We start from the raw sequence: 16,823 nt of genomic DNA, 5'->3' as shown, positions 1-16,823 counted from the left end.
CTTTTCGGTCCATCACAAATTCTGGGCTAATTCTGCTAGACACAAAGTCTAGGAATCAATCGACCAAACACAAAATACAAAATTCCCGGGATAATTTAACCGAGATCACACCACACAACTTCACAAAACTTCCACACCATACAAAATTTACATATTCATATGCATTCCATGTAACTAAAATATAGCTCAAGCGATGATCTATTCAACATAAGCAATAACCATAACAAACATAGTAGTCTAATATTCAATTCAAACCAAACATATTCACACATTTCCAATCAACATCAAGCTTAGATAAGGATATTCAATCATGCGCATAAATCACATGTTGGCCCAAATCGCCTTTTAGGCAACCAACATACTGTTATTGGCCCGAATCGCCATTTAGGCAACCAATAAATGAATTATCACAATGTTGGTCCAAATCGCCATATAGGCAACCAACATTACGTTATTGTCCCGAATCTTCCTTTAGGCAACCAATAACTTATTCTCACGCCGTTGGCTCGAATCGCCATTTTAGGCAACCAACGATTATCTCAATTCTCATTGAATATCCAAACAAAAGCATGCCATGATTCTCATAACCAAAACATGACTCACACCAACCATTCAATCATGATTCACAAGCGCATTTGCGTCTCAAATCAACACACTTGCAATTGCAAACAAACATATATACCAAGTATAACACTATTTATTCATAAAGCATATTAAATAACATTTAATATGACAATGCGAGTAAGTAAAATATACTCATAATTTGCTATTCCATAACTTCAATAATAGCTATGCGATGTAGTGTTCTATATGTTCCGGGTTCCGTGAGTAGTTGCCTCGCCGAGTCTACGCAAATTCGATAATAGCTCGAATCAATAACAATCTAACTATAACTAATTAATCCAAAATAAGGTTTCTAGCCAACTTCGACTATCGAAACCATTTACTTAAAATAATCTGATCCCTAAAAAAAATTGACATTCTTAAAGTTTAGAATGTCACCTAGAATTTTGATTTAGGTCTCGGACTGAGATTAGCACCCGAAGGTGTTGGAATTTGGCCCGGAAGTTAATAACTTGGGGCTGTCCTAAATTTAAGAACTATTATGCGCGACATAGTGTTCTGATTTATTTGAGACACTTAGAGGCTGAACTAGCAGAAACCTATGTTTAGACATTTATAGATAACATCCTTAAGTTTCCGTAAAACAAATGGAACCTAATTCGGAGCTATATAGGTCGAGATATTGTCCTCGCAATATGGCTGTTCTGTAGCACATATTCTGCAATATCTTCAAACAATGTTCAACATACAAACTCATTAATATTTGGATCTAATAACTCCATTACAAGCCTACAATCATCAATTGAGCCTTATACTCTTAGCCGTAATCATGGCCGAACCTATCATCATCAATTCATACCAAAATGTCAGCTTATACTTGACAATTTCATATCACTAACCTCATTTTTAACATTTGAAACCATCATCACCATCTTGAACAATTAATCATGAAGCAACATCAGCAAACCCTAACTCAGAGATTCAAATTTTACCTTAATTAACACAGATAGATCAGTAGCTCTCCTCTTTCTCCTTCCGTGGCCGCAATAATATTCCAATTCCTTTAAGAAACAAAGAAGTTATGCTTGATTGAAGATTATGTATGATTCATTCTCAAGAGAGGGGAGTTACGAAAATTTGGCTTTTTGAACCCCTAATTGAATATATGAATTTAACTCAATATAAAAGCCTTATATATTTATGGCAAAAGTCCTCTTTAGTGCTTATGTTGGCCACCTCCTCACTTCACAATTCGTGACTTTTCATTCGTCCAATTTAGGCTGTCAAATGCTAAATCTTTTAGGTCCTGATGGATACCGAATCCTATCCTAATTATAATGGAGCCGAGTCATAGGAGATCCACTCTCAGGTGATACCGGACTCCCATCGGAAGAACAATGCATATCAGGAAGAATCCATAGGATTCGCCATTATATCATTCAACAAGACGAAGACCGAATCCCTTAGGACTCGGCCAAAGCGCGTTAATCGTGGGATTCAGACAGATCACCAGATCTACTACATAATCTCGAAGTACCTTCCTATTTGGATACAAACTCCAACTTAGGAAGATAAGCTCTAACTTAGGAAGACGAGACTATTTAGGAAGACGTTCCTAAATAGGACTCATGTCTGAATAAGGTAGACTACACCAAATCAGGGCTAATCCCTACAAAGTAGGATTCACTTTCCTACTATGACACTGCTAGGTATGCAATTATCTACTATAAAAGGAGCATGAGGTATGCCAAAAAACACAATTACATTCATATACTCAAAACGATGCTCAAAGCTCTAAACTGACTTTAGCATCGGAGAGTTAATCCGACAACCACCGTCCGGTTAGCTTCTACCCTGTTTTGCAGATACATTCACCGGTTCAAAAGGCAGACTCCATCAATTGGCGCCGTCTGTGGGAAAAGCTTAACTAAACTTCTAACTCGAAGGAGCTTTTCTGAGCTCATACAAATTACATTGAAGAAGATGACTTCTGAAAGAATGAACCTAAAAGACAAAGCAAGAAACATATCACAATGTAGAAAAAGAAAAACACCAGAATCCACAATCCCTCCGCCGGTGACTTTCGACGGAGAAGATTTTGGAAGAATCACAGAAGAACATAACGAGGCCCTAGTAGTGGCTATGATCATCGAGCACTGGAATGTGGAGAGAATCTTAGTCGATGAAGGAAGCACAATTAATTTAATAACAAGAAAGGCTTACGAAAGCCTAGGAAGGGATCTCGCAGAATTGAAAAGGAATGCTACACCCATAACGGGATTTGGGGGCTCCCCCATTAGACCCATCGGAACAATTATACTAGACTTCAAGCTAGGAAGAACCAGGAAAAGCGAAGAATTACCCACACGATTTAGTGTCGTGGAAATTGACCTGCCGTATAATGCGATACTAGGGAGACCTTTCCTCCACGACTCGGCAGCTGTGACTAGTGTGAAAGCACTAACTATAAAAATACCAACAAAGCGAGGAATCATCACTGTACAAGGAAACCGAACTACGGCGAAAGAATGCTATAACGAATCAATAAAAGAGTCATGCGAAGCGATGCCAATTGAAAAAATCCTCAACCATGACATTGAAGAAAAAGAAACGACTCCCGAAGGCGAAACGAAGAAACTAGAACTCAACACGGAGAAAAGGGTAAACCTGGGAGCAAACATGAACCCCGAAGTTAAAAACAGACATCACGACGATATTAAAAAACAACATTGGAACATTCGCCGCCAAGGCCTCGGAGATCGTCGAAATGGACCCGCAAGTCATAACTCACGATCTAAATGTAGCAGAAATGGCGAAACCAGTCAGACAAAAGAAGAGAAAGTTTTTCGAAGAAAAATAAAAAATAATAGTGGAAGAAGTAGAAAAACTCGAAAAAGCCGGATTCATCAGAGAAGTCCATTACCCAGAATGGGTAGCCAATGTGGTGATCGTAAAGAAAGCTAATGGAAAAAACAGGATGTGCATAGACTACACCGACTTGAACATGGCATGTCCTAAAGATAGTTATCCGCTGCCTGATATCGACCAACTCGTGGATTCTACCACAGGACACGCAATGTACAGCCTAGCAGACGCTGCCCAAGGCTATCATCAGATACAAATGAAGGAACAAGATCAGGAGAAAACATCATTCATCACCGAAGGAGGAACCTACTGCTATACGGCAATGCCTTTCGGATTGAAAAACGCTGGAGCAACATATCAGAGGTTCATGAATTTCATGTTTAAAGACGAAATAGGAAAGCGAGTCCAACTATATGTGGACGATTTAATCATCAAAAGCGAGAACGAAGAAACCCATGCGAAAGACTTGGAGGAAACATTCAAAATACTAAACAAATTTGGGATGAAGCTCAACCCAGACAAGTGCACATATGGGGTACAAGGAGGAAAGTTCCTGGGATTCATGATATCCCAGAGAGGAATAGAGGCGAATCCAGAAAAGATCAAAGTAATAATGGACATGAAGACACCTCGGAATATAAACGAGGATCAAAAACTCAATGGGCGGATCACTGCACTCGGCAGATTTATGTCCTACTCAGCAAAAAGATGTTTACCATTTTTCAAAGCACTTAAAGGAACACAAAAATTTGAATGGAGCAAAGACTGCGAGGAAGCATTTGAAGAACTGAAAAAATTCCTAGTCACCCCACCATTACTCAGCAGACCGCTGAAGGGGGAAACACTCTACTTATACATCTGCACCAGGAAAGAAACCATAGGAACGGTACTGGTAAGGGAAGAAGACAGCAAGCTGAAGCCAATTTACTACATCAGCTGAGTATTGAAAGGTGCGGAAAAAAGATATCCCGAGATCGAGAAGATGGCGCTCGCCGTAGTAACTACAGCCAAAAAGTTAAAATACTACTTCCAGAGCCACAATGTGGTAGTTAGAACAAACCAACCATTGCAAAAGGCGATCCAGAGACCCAAACTTCTAGAAGAATTGTCCATTGGTCCATCCAACTCAGCGAGCACGATATCAGATATGAAGCCCGCGCAACTCTCAAGGCACAAGACTGAGTAACCTAATCCAGAATTACTGTGGGAACTCCATGTAGAAGGAGCTTCAAACGAAAAAGGAGCCGGTGCAGGAGCCATTCTCAAAGGACCTGTAAGAGTAAAAATTGAATACAGAGTGAATATCCGATTCACCGCTAGCAACAACATTGCAGAATACGAAGCCTTGATCACCGGTCTCGGTCTGGCACTTGAAATAAGAGCAGAAATTCTGAAAATCTACAGCGACTCTCAGTTACTAGTAAATCAAGTTAAAGGAGAATATCAAGCCAAAGAAATTGGAATGATTGAATATCTGGACAAAGTCACAAAGCTACTTCGACAACTGGAAGCACAGGGAGGACAATGGGAAATCATTCAAATCCCACGAGAAGAAAACGCTGACGAAGACGCCATCGCCAAATCAGCATCCGAACTATGGGACCTATTCATGAAAATGCAGCTGAAAGAAACTCTTAAATCACAAAGCACCAAAGAAGAAGAAATTATGGCGATTAACGAAGCCGACTCCTGGATGACCCCGCTAATCAAATACTTGGACCAAGGTGAACTACAAACCAACAATGTCGAAGCCATCCGAATCATCCGAAAATCTGCTAATTACTCGTACTATAACGGAGTTCTTTACCGAACCTCCTTGACTCATCCTTGGTCGGATGTGTCTCGCCTAAAACTGGGGGCTCAATCATGAAAGGATTTCACGAAGGAATATGCGAGGCACACGAAGGAGCGGTCACCATTGCAAAGAAAACAATGCTTCAAGGCTACTACTGGCCAACCATCAAAGAGGACGCAAAAGCTCTAGTAAAGAAATGCGACAAATGCTAGAGACATGACAATGTCAGCCATAGGCCAGCAGTACTGCAGGGATCGCTGGAAAGTCCCTGGCCATTCACCACGTGGTAGGGCCATTCGAAACAGGAAAAAATCAGATGAAATCCTTAATCGTCGCGGTCGAACACTTCACCAAATGGGTGGAGGTAGCGCCAGTCGCAACCATAACTGCAGCAAGAGTAGAAGAGTTCTTCAAGAATGAGGTGATATGTCGGTTCGGCATACCTCACACAATAGCATCGGATAATGAAAAATAATTCGTCTGCAAACGATTCAAGAAATTCTGTGAAGATCTGATGATAAACTTAAAGTTCACATCAGTAGCGCACCCCCAAACAAATGGGATGACTGAAGTTACTAATCGAAATATAGCACAAGGAATAAAGAAACGGTTAGCCTAGTAAAAAGAAAAATGGGTTGACGAGCTTTACAGCGTTCAGTGGGCATACAGAACGACCACAACGAGAGGGACAGGCAAAACACCCTTCAGGCTCGCCTACGGCACTGAGGCCGTAATACCCGTAGAAATCGGCATACCAAGTATCAAAGTGAATTACCTAGAAGAGGAGACGAACGAATCAAAAACAAGGCTATGTCTCGATCTACTAAAGGAAAGAAGAAATGAAGCAGTAATCTGAGCTGCAGCTTACAAGAAACAAGCTGCAGGATACCACAACAAGAGAGTAAGCTCGCGAGAATTCCAGATCGGCGATCTAGTCTTACGAAACGCCGAAATTGGCAGAGGAAACGTAGGAGTAAAGAAAATGCAAGCAAATTGGGAAGGTCCCTACATAGTAGAAGAAACTACTAGCAAAGGTGCGTACAAGCTAAAAACAATGACCGGATCTATGGTCCCAGGATATTGGAATGTAGAACATTTAAGAAAGTATTATCAATAGACTAGCTCGTGGCATGTACAGATTTCCATTATGAAATAAAGAGGATTCGACATTGAAACATACATAAATTTTGCAAGATTCGTTTGAGTCCTAACCAATATACACAGTTTAACGGGATACGTTTGAGTCTTAGTTAAAATAATCACGACTTGTTTGAGTCAAAAAGAAAATAAAGGAGGATCCGATTGGACCTACAAATAAATTACATACAACCGAATCCTAATTGGTTTCACGATTACGCATTCAGGAAGTTTAAACTAACTTCTAAAAATAAAATAAAAAACAAGCACGAGTTTAGATTAAATTTGGAAATAAATAAAGAAGAACATCAATTGGAAAAGATCGTATATATTAATAAAAATAAAAGTTACAACGGATCCACCTCGATCCGGTACAAAAAATGTAAAAAAAAAGCTACAGGCTGAACATTTTGCAAAGCATCCTGCTTCTGCTTGTCCAGCTTCGCCTTCACCTCTTTCGCCATGGAGTCAGGGTCCAGTTGGTTCACTCCGGAAAGATTGATACCAGGGTTCTGCCCCCGCAACTTCGCCCCAATAGCCAACCAGTACTGGGTCATAACGAGGGAGTAAAAACCCCCAGACTCACCCAGACGCCGGTGGAGACGCTCTTCCTCTTTCTTCAGACTATCCCTTTCTTTAACAAGGGCATCTGAAAAAGACTTTAGAGAATGGATTTCCTCGGACAAAGCCCGAACCCGAGCCTCTAAAGAAGAGATCTCTTGTTCCTTGACAGCAACGGATGAGCGCAGCTGCTGGTTCCGACCCGCCGTTTCACTAGCCTCTTCTTCCATCTTCTGTTTCTCCGATTGCCAGGATTCAGAGTCTTTCTGAAGCTTTTTCAGCTGATTCACCGCATCTTTACGACAACGTTCTAAAACAGCGATTGATTGAACTACCTACAAAATAAAAAAGGAAGCAAACAATGAGTACGAGAAATATGATTTTGAGCATCCGCCCACGCAGCAAACCGATCAATCAAAGTCTCTTTAGAAGACTTATTCTTCTTGGGACACTTAGAAGAAGCACCAGCTTGATCTTCAGCAGACCGTGTCTTTCCAACAGCAGGAAACTGCTTCAGAGAAGAGTCCGAATCCTTTTTTGGAAGCGAAGCAGACTCGAGACTAATGGAAGGCACATGATCAGCAATAGCAGGTGCGAGATCTGTTGAACTCGGATTCGGGCTCGGGATAGAAGCTGTGGTGGGGACGGCTCAACTGGTAACCTCGCCCATATCTACACTCATATCGACATAAACATTATCAAGCAGGTGATCAAGAGAAGTTGATATCCACCAAAAAACAGGAAATAGCGAAAGTTAGAAAAATACCTTCTAAACGAAGACACGCCAAAAGTATTTTCACGACGATTTAAATATTACTCTAAGAGAGCGCTGTGTTTGGGTTTATCAATTCGACAATCCGACAACAGAGATAAGGCGAAGTCTTTCTCTCCATTGGACATATCAGGAACAGCAGTAAGCGAAACTTTACGTTGTGTAAAGCTTCGCGAGAAGGAAGAAAAAAAAGGATGTTGGACCAAGAAATACCTTAAAGATGATGGAAGAATAAAAAGAGATCGGTTCGGTCGACCACCGGCAAAAATAAACTCCTCGCTCTTTCGACGAGAGAAAACATAGAAATAATTTAACAGACCAAGAGTAGGCTCTTGGCTGCGAGATCTACAAAACTCCATAAAAGAACAAATAATGTGAATCGCATTTGGATGAAGTTGACCGAGGGGAACATTTAAATTATGACAAACCTCTACGATCAAAGACTCGAGAGGAAACCGAAGACCCGCTACAAACTACTCATGAAAAACAACAATTTTTGAAGGCGAATCTGTACTATGATTCGCCCGATATGTCTTTCCAGGTCTCAGAATGACATACAACTCGGGAAAATTAAATTCTTCAGCAAAATCTGTTATTTGCTCAACAGAAAGAGAACTTCAAGTATACTCTACTTCATCACGAGCACCCTGAACCCCTTCTGTTACCTCTGACATTTTAAAATTTAAAGGGGGGGGGGAACAAGGAGTGACAATGAAATTTCGATTTTAAAAGATCAAAAGAGAAGAAAAAGCTGAAAAACACGAAGAACACGAAGAACAAGTGGAAAAAACAAACTCAGAAACCAAAAACAAAAAATCAAAAGAAGCGAAGGAAAGTGCAAATACTTCGAAATCAAATACGCTGGATCAAAGGAAAGATATGGAGCAACTTGAAAACGAGGAATCTTGAAGATGATTGAGAAAAATGACAGAATGGCTGAGAATGGCAGAATTGCTGAGAAACTCTTTTGTAGAAAGATGAAAGTAAAAAAAGGAAAAATGATAAATGAACACTTATATACCCCAAGAAAAGGATCAAGAAGTTGAAGAGACGAAACTCTAAGGGTCGAACTGGATGAATGACAAATGGCGCACAAACAAGACACTTGTTCTTCATCCAGAAATTGCCATTCACCGATGAGCGACACGTGGGAAGAAAGAGAAAAAGAGAATCTTAATAGAGAAGTAAAGCGACTCGCCCAGAATATGAATCGACTCGGCTCCAAAAGAGCCAAAATCCACTAAGGCATAAATACCAAATACTTCATCTCACTTCCTGGGGGGGGGGGGGGTAATGAGGGATACCGAATCCTACCCTAGTTATAATGGAGCCGAGTCACAGAAGATCCACTCTCAGGTGATATCGGACTCCTATCGAAAGAACAATGCATATCAGGAAGACGGACGAATCCATAGTATTCGCCATTATATCATTCAACAAGACGAAGACCAAATCCCTTAGGACTCGGCCAAAGCGCATCGATCATGGGATTCGGACAGATCACCAGATCTACTACATAATCTCAAAGTACCTTCCTATTTGGATACAAACTCCAACTTAGGAAGATAAGCTCTAAGTTAGGAAGACGAAACTATTTAGGAAGACGTTCCAAAATAGGACATCATGTCTGAATAAGGTAGATTACACCAAATCAGGGCTAATCTCTTCAAAGTAGGATTCACTTTCCTACTATGACACTGCTAGGTATGCAGTCATCAACTATAAAAGGAGCATGAGGTATGCCTAAAATCACAATTACATTCATATACTCAAAACGCTGCTCAAAGCTCTAAACAGACTTTAGCATCGGAGAGTTAATCGGACAACCACTGTCCGGTTAGCTTCTACCCTGTTTTGCAGGTACATTCACCGGTTCAGAATGAAGATTCCATCAGGTCCGATCAATTCTGTATGATTTATTTCTAAATAAATAATATTAGTTCCATATCTTATAATTTCATCTTCCGATGATTTACTTTGGCAATTTTGGCCAAAAACACTCAAATTCCAATTTTGAGTTAAAACACATTTTTTCTCACTTCTTCGTCCAAACTTCAATTTATAATTATCGATGATCATTTTATCGATATTAATTTTATAAATATTAATTCCTGTCTATAATCTATTTAATTTCTATTTTCTGGGAATCAAACGCTTATTTTCCAATTTTGAGCTAAAGTGGAATATTATATTGAAATTTTCTTATTAAAATTTCAATGTTGACCTACTCGGATCCTCTTTTATTTTATTTTTTCGTCCAAATTCTTATTTATCTCATTTTAATTCTTTAAAATGAGAAACACCGCTTAACTTTTGAATACCCAAATTTCAGGGTGTTACATTTTATATATACAAATGTTTTATATATATGCGGTTTGAATATTCAACTATAAATGGTTAGACTCACTCAGAAATATTTATATTTCTAATTCCCCCAATATTCACCTTTCAGGTAATCAAGTATGAGGTTGGACTTCCATAATAATTTCGGAAGTCAATGTTAATCTTAACTCTAGAGCTGCAAGTAGTTGGGTACCAGGAAGTCTGTCTTTCTGGATAAAATCTGATTGGAACTACTGTATAAGATATATGTTTGAAAAGCTGCGTGTTTTCTAAAATGCTTTGACCAATTGTTTGAGAGATACACTGGTTCCATGTTTTTAGAATTTTAGGATTGTATTGAAAATAAAGTAGGTACGTCATTAGAGATTGATATTTGCGCTCTGGTTTCTTAAAATACAATCAGGGTCTTAAGACCCAGTTTTCGTACTATTGGTATTGTATCCGGACAGGGCTAATATGTTATGCGAAATGAGAACAATGCCTCGATGTCTAAAGATACAATCACATATTACAATCGCGTTTTAATAAAGGTTTTAAAATGATTTTGCAGCGAGGTTGCAAACCTTTTAATGTTTTAAACGCGAAAAATAATAACGGTTTTTATTGCTACGGGTTTCGGAGAAACCACTCCCATGCCTTAGCGCCGGTCTCGACTCGAGTTTTGGTTGGAAATCGGGTCGTGACAAAGTTGGTATTAGAGCAATGGTTCTCGGACTCGAGAATTTAACATTGTAGATACATGAAATGAAGCATGGGGTAGGTGTCATAGGTACTCATAGGAACTACTGCAGCACATAGGATTCTAGTCATCTTTCTTGCACATATTCTTATGTTTCATAGGTTCTCAGCCTTCCCTTTTGGGATATAAGACTGCAATATACACGTGCGTGTTGTCTAGACGACTCGATATCAATGCTTGAATATCAAGCATGGAAATAACGTGAACACATTGTCGAAGTCATTCGATAGTAGTACAAGAGTCGATTGACGGAAGAAGTACGGATTCAGATTAGTGGAGTAGCTGTGGAAGAAATCTTACTAGTTACAGAGTTTAGGGTCAAGATGAAACTTACAAAAACCAAATGATATAACATGTTATGGTTATTCATTTAAAATATTTTAAAGGCATAGTTGTGCTCAAACTTAGCATCGATGCATGTTGCAAGAATCACTATAAAAAATCATATCCAAATTATATATGTATATATATACATAAAATGATTTTTATAGGACATGCATCATATACATTGATATATCTAGAGAAAAATGATTTGCAAAGGAAACTCTTTGGGGATGAGATATTTTATCGCCCTGGTGCACAATTATGCAGATATTTTAAAAGTGAGTTTTTGAACAAATTGTTTTGAAAGGGCCCAAAGATGATTGAACTATTTCAATCAGAATTGTTTTTCTTGTAAGTATACCTAGACAAGAACTCTGTAACAAAAGTAAATAGTCGAGATCAAGTAGTAAGCGATTTTCAAGGGGGCAGCATAAGCATACAAGAGTGGAAGTTGGAGAATACAGTTGTGACTAGAAAGTACGCAGTTAGTTGTAGTTAAACGAACTACAACTTGTATCTGGATAGCAATGCATATCCGAGTTACGATAAGTTAAAGATAAGAATAACCTTAACTAAGGTGTTTAGGGCATTGTGCCCTAACACACTAGGATTAAGAAAGGAGGGATAAAACCTACCGATCGAGCAGTGTTAAGACGTTGGCGAATCACGATTTCTCACTAGTGACTTGTATAACTTAAGTTAGGAAGACTCAAGGTAAGTGGAAAACACACGATTGAAGGTGTAGTAGATGGAAATAGTGTATTGATGAAGTGAGTTTCAGATGATGTCTGAAAAATGGACAGAGTGTAGTAAAACCCTAATAACTTTTAATTGAACCATTGGATCGGTATGATTTTGGAATATGATATTCCTAACTCGGTTACGTAGAGTTTAACGGTTGCGATCGTCAAACAGAGAATTTGACGATGCTTGTTTTTAAAGTAACGATGGGAAACTTGCGTGAATTTTGGCATTGAGCCAAAAGTGCAAGTGATAAAAGTATGAAATATATAGTTTAATTAACTTAAGATTATCGTTAGCAAAAATGTCAACTTGTAATAATCCGGAAGTACGGAATTAATCCCACGAAGATGAGAGGTTTGAAGTGAGCGAAATTGATTGTGAAATTCAATTTGTTCAGCAACGAAAAGATTGGATTCAATTAATACTACGAACTAACTCAAGCAACTAACAATTAACAAATTAAGATAAACAACAATAAACGACTAATAGATTAAAGGATTAAGAAACAAGAATTAAACACGTATAAGGGTTGCTAATCATGCTAAGAAATTCCTAGGTAGATAAGTTGGGTATACGGGTATTGGTTCGGGTCAAGTCATTCAAATGTATCCAAATCCACTCTCTCGAGCTGGAAGTCCAAGAACCAACAATTGATTGATAAATCGAAATCCAATTCACTCTCGCACAATTGGATGTCGATTACACCAATCAATCCGGTTAAACCACAAACTCAAACAACCTATAAATCCCTAAATCATTCTCGTGCATCTAGGTATTAAGCTTATGCTTAACTAGGTCTATTTGATTAGTTTAACTCCCGCCCTAACTAATAAAACAGTAATCATGGATTAAGAGGCCAACTTAATCTAAACATTAAGAGTAATAAACATAACAAAACCCTAACCCATAAAACCCTAACCAATCATCTAGCAATCAAGTATAGCAATCATAACAACCCCTAGACAAGGGGTTTAGCCACTCATGAATAAGAAAGTATTAACAACTAAGCAATAATTAGTAAACATAATCTAGATTAGATGAGTTACCTTAAGTAGCAACGGAGAACAATAGATCATAAAGATAATGAAGATTCAATGCTAAATAAGCTTGCATTAATAAGTATGATCTTGTTCAAACAACAAATTAAAAGCTTCACACCAACAACATGGTGGAAACTATGAAGCTCTAATCCCTAAAAAATAATATCTACTTGAGAGAGGCAACACAAAAGGAATAGAATAATTTGCCAAAATGTTGCATACCTTAAAATAAAACATAAAGTGGTACTTATAGTGTTCTCAAAAAGGAAATAAAAAACATCCCCCAATATGAGTGTTGGGCCAAAAGAGGAAGTGTGCATAAGCCTTGTCATTTTCTTCAGATTTTCGAAATCCAGCCTTTTGCCTTGGCTCGATTCGTGCAACCCAACATACTCATGGGTGCACGAATCGTCAAAATTCCTTAAAGCAATCTGCTTCTCACTTTAGATGTGCACGAATCATGAAAGGCTAGGAGGGCTTATTGCACGATCCGTGCAACCCTCAGACTTCCCGAAGTCTTCGATTCTTTCGCTCCTGGCTTTGCTCCTTGCTCGCTTTCGTTGATTCTTCCTTCTTTGACACCAAAAATGTCCCATACTTCTCTATTATCCTGAAAAGTTTAAGCACACAAATAAGGTACATATATACCTCAAAATGCATAACAAAAGATGTTAAAGCGCATTAAAACTACTCTAGAATATAGGAGTATTTTACTCCTATCAGACCTCCTCACACTAAATCTTTTGTTTTCCCCAAGCAAGAAATGAACTAAACAAAAATACGATGTTAACTAATCATGGTGATCTTGAACAAGCATCAAAAACGAACTCCCAATCAACAATAACTCAAATGCAATCGTCTAATATTAACAACTACAAGCGATGCAAACAAATGATGAATGGAATTACAATGACATACTTTGATGGCAATTAGACTACACTTGCATTGGCTTAAGGTTCTTGTTGAACAAATCAAGTCACCAAGATCATCTATGGGACATGCATGACTTGGTCAAGTGATAAAAGGGAAATCATGGAATAGCAAACTTAGGCATCAATAGAAGCATATTAATTCTCACAAGAATCACTCAAACACACAAATGTTTGGGGGTGCACAAATTAAGGCTAAAAAAATACGCTAACTCACCATAGGCTTGCTCTTAGTCCGATTCTATACTACTTAGTTCGGTAATCAATCACTATCATATGGGCTTTTATTCGGGTTGTAACTTGGTTAGGGGTTAAGGGGTAGGTAAGGCTACAAAAATTGACTTGACAACTAAATCATTGATCACACTTTTTGTCTAACTTGGAATTTTCTTGCACAATTGAACTTCTTCTTCATTTTCATGCCTTCTATTCAATTTTCTTTTCTTTTTGCTCGTTTTCTTTGTTTTTCTATTTTTCTTAATTTTTTTTTATTTTTTTCTTTCTTATGCTTTTGTTTCTTTTCTTAAGGCACAAGTTTAGTTCTTTTGTTCACTTTTTTTCTTTATATTCTTCAAGCTAGACAAACTTCTTAATTGTTATGAGTCATTCAAGTCATATTTTTGGGGTATTTTAAGGGGTAAATTGTTGAAAGGATGGTGTATCAAGGTGTGTTAAAATTTCAAAGAAAATGGTCTAAGGCTCAAAGGGTGTAATCTAGTGGTTAAGGGTAGGCTTTTAAGTGGTCTTAAGAAAAATGGTAATCCTAATGCCATACTCATTTAGCAATCGACACTCAGCTATATAGTCTTAAATGGACACCGAGCAAGTTTTAGGAATATAGCTACACAACACACAAGAAATGCATTTACGACTCAATCATTTTTAGAAAGAGTGTGGTGTTACGCGATTGCTTAATTCCTATGTTCTCATGCCAATCATGCCCAATTTTGCTAAAAAATGACACAAATCTTTCAAAAATCACACATCATGCATCCATATCACAAAACAACTATTGTGCTCACAATTGTTTTCACCAAAGAACATTTTCACCAAATTCCCATCAAACATGTCATATGAATTGCAATTAATTAATCAATCATCACTTTAAATTGTCTAAATTAAGAAACGCATTCATGCCATTATTGATCGGGAGATGTCAGAAGTTGATAAATTTTCAAAATTCGCCACAAATCACAACATCCATTTTCATTCGCTAACAAGCTTAGAACAAAGATTTAGCGGAGGCGACTCGACAACTTAACAACTTAACAACAAACATAAACAAACTAAAGCATAACAACAAACATAAACAAACTAAAGCATAAAGCAAGATAAATTTCAACTAAATGACATACAATTGACCAACCCTCCTCACACTATTTCGAACTTAGTCCCTAAGCAAGAAATATAAAAATAAAATTGTATGAGTGGAGTTAGAGAAATGAAAATCTTGTTTAGTCGAACGCCGAAGGTTCGGGAGATGGAGTTGGAGGCGGATAGACCGGCCCCCCTTGGGCATTGAAATAGTCACGCAATTTCTCCTCGTGACGCCTTTCTCAGTCTTGAAGCCACTTTTGCCTATACTCCATACGCATCCACATCTTGCATTGATCCTCCATGAAACGGAGTTGCACCGCTTCAAAATCATTTCCTCCACCAATATTAGGAGTGGGTTGCTCCAATTGCACATCTTCTGGCACTTCTCCTCCCTCGGTGCTTGTGTCGGCCGCTTCGCTTCCTTTTTTCCTCACACTTTCCTTTTTCTTCCTAGGTGTGGGATCCTCCCTTGGCGGATTTCCGGCAAAAGAAAATGCCTCACCGGGGTTCGCTTCTTCCCAATCATTTTGAATGTATTTGGCCACTATTTTGCCCTTCTTCACAAAATCACCCGTGGTAAGATGATCCACGTCTATCAACTTGGAAGATACAATCTTGTATCGGCTCTCGTCAAACTCCGGATCCTTCCGTGCCAATTGCAACACAAACCAACCATGGCCTCTTTGACTTGTGGGGGATCTCTTGCAACATCTTCATAAACCGATATGCCACATTCACTTGCACATTGTCCTCAAGGGGATTCGTAATGACATTGAGGATGAGCAAATCTCCTCTTGTCAATTTGTCATACTCGTTTCTCCCACAATACGCATGTCCATACCACTTGAGTAGTACCACCGCGACAATATCCCGGATTTCATTCAACTTAGAGCTATGTGTATCAAAACACGCTTGTCCCGACATCACATTCCAAACCTTGTTGTCATCATAATTCTTATAGGATGGCAAATACTTAATCCCATCATTCGGCATGTCATACTCATCGCACAAGTCTTTCAATGTAAACACCAATTCCTTTCCCGTTAGTCGATAAGCGATGTCTGCATCGGAATCGGGCACCGCCTTGAGTGAAGAACTCATAGGTGAGCGCCTTACAAAACTCATGCGGCGAAGCCGCCATCTTTCTCAACTCCAACCAATCTAGATATTGCTCCAATGCCCTATTGATACCTAATTTCCCCATAGACTCCCAATGAATGGCATAATGATCGGCGATTCCTCTCTTCTTGAGCTTCTTATAGGGTTCCTCTTCTTCTACCGAGCGAATCTCAAATGGCGCTTCAAATTGCCTAGTTAGAGATCCCGAAGTGTAACTCCGATGGTCATTGCGTCGGAGGCGTTAGTCTTTCGAGAAGAGCGGAAGGCTCTTAGAGGTTGGTTATCTTTAAGAGGGGGCTTGTATACTTGTCCTTTCGATCTTGTGGTTCGAGACATTGTTGAGTAGGAAAAGGATAGTCAGAAGTGAAGTCGGAATGTAATTTGGGTGGCTTTTGGTGGTTGTTAAGTGTGGTGAGACTTTTGGTAGAAGAGAGAGATTGAAGCTTTTTGGCTATAGAATATTGCTAGATAAGGAAAATAAAGATGGAGAAGATGAGGTGTTGGGTGGCTATTTATGGTTAAGAAACAAATTTGAATTTGAATGCTCTAAGATGATGCCAAGTCATCAATCTTT

This window comes from Mercurialis annua, linkage group LG3 (assembly GCF_937616625.2).
Source record: "Mercurialis annua linkage group LG3, ddMerAnnu1.2, whole genome shotgun sequence".
Taxonomy (NCBI): domain Eukaryota; kingdom Viridiplantae; phylum Streptophyta; class Magnoliopsida; order Malpighiales; family Euphorbiaceae; genus Mercurialis; species Mercurialis annua.
Note: the sequence above shows the minus strand (reverse complement) of the source record.